This window comes from Myzus persicae, unplaced genomic scaffold (assembly GCF_001856785.1).
Source record: "Myzus persicae strain clone G006 unplaced genomic scaffold, MPER_G0061.0, whole genome shotgun sequence".
Lineage (NCBI taxonomy): Eukaryota > Metazoa > Arthropoda > Insecta > Hemiptera > Aphididae > Myzus > Myzus persicae.
In genome coordinates, this window is record NW_019104248.1 from 99491 (window position 1) to 101029 (window position 1539).

The following is a 1539-nucleotide window of genomic DNA, read 5'->3' on the forward strand; positions in this document are numbered from 1 at the left end:
CTGTATAAAACAAAAACAAAAAACAAAAAAAAAAACACATGAAATGGATTGATTTTTATCGGAAATAATAATAGTAATAATAATAATAACTACAATAATAGTGTAATGTGTGTGTGGGCGTGTATTTTATACGGTAATGTAATATTATTGTACACGGGAATTATTTTCAGTACATATTAAAATTATAATGTCAGTAATCATACAACATTCGTGTGTCAGTTTCTAACTGAAGTTTTATTCGTCGATACGTGGTATATGTTGCACGGCATATTAAAGTAATATACGCAAACCTCGGTTACATAATTGACAGCGGTATACCCGGTTATACTCCGAAAAACAACCGATTGTGTGTGACGACGATAAACATCCCGTAGGTACTCGACTTCCGACTAATCGAGAATAATTGTACACTAATATTTACTGGAGTCTTTGATGTCACGTGGAAATTGATTTAGTGGAGAAAACGACGTAAGGTTTCGCATAATCCGGAGGTTCATTTGAAGCCCTACTATATACATAATGTTTTTAAGTCTGTGTGGGAAACTCACAAGTGATGCTTATTCCAAATTGACGTTTATTGAATGTTTCGATTGACGTCCGAAACGTAGAAAAAGGATGTAATTTTTAGACAGGCCATTATATAATTATTAAACGCTCTTTATTTAAAAATTGAATAGTTAATTAATTTATTTGTGTTTCGTTGCTTTAGTATTTCCCAATATTGTTGTAAAAATAAGTCATTTTTTATCGGAGAATAAACATTCGTAAAAATTATAATAAAATATGGTATTGTGTATACAAGATGATTCCTTGCAAACGCATCCCCATTTTCCCATTAACTAATTTATTCATTAAAATTCTGGTTTTTAGAATTTTTAAATACCTTTACCGAAACAACATCTTTTTCACACCCTTGAATGACGTTTAAGTATTGTCCTCCGTCGATAAAAAAACTTATATTTTTCTAACGAAAACCATATTTCTACTGTAAGGAATTGCTAGGCAAGTGCGTAAGCTGTTTCAAATCTTAACGGTCACGGTTACAGTTTTTAGTACAGTTTTCTTTTGCTATTTGACAGTTTTGATTTTTTTTAGTTTTTTTCCTATTATTGTAGATACAAGTAATAATTGTTTACTCAATAAATTAGCTCAAAATTATAATTTATTATACAAATTACTAAACAAAGTTCTTTATACATTTTTATTAAAGTTATTTAAAAATTTAAAAGACAAGTCGTATCCATGGTTTTTTTTTTCTTAAAGCAACTTAAGTTCAAATTTTGAAAAATTCACAAATATTTGGAAATTATATAGGTAATAGTCTAAATTGTAAATATTTTTATTTTTTTTTTAATGTTCATGAATATAAATTACCTACAGTTTAAAATAAATAGTTTCTTAAATATAGTAAGGTTATGCTAAAACAGGTTAAAGATAATATGTGTGCTTTGTTGATTTGAATATTATAGTAATTAATATTAATTTAATACAACTTTATAATTTCTAAAAATTACCTTATTGACATGGTATCATAAATAC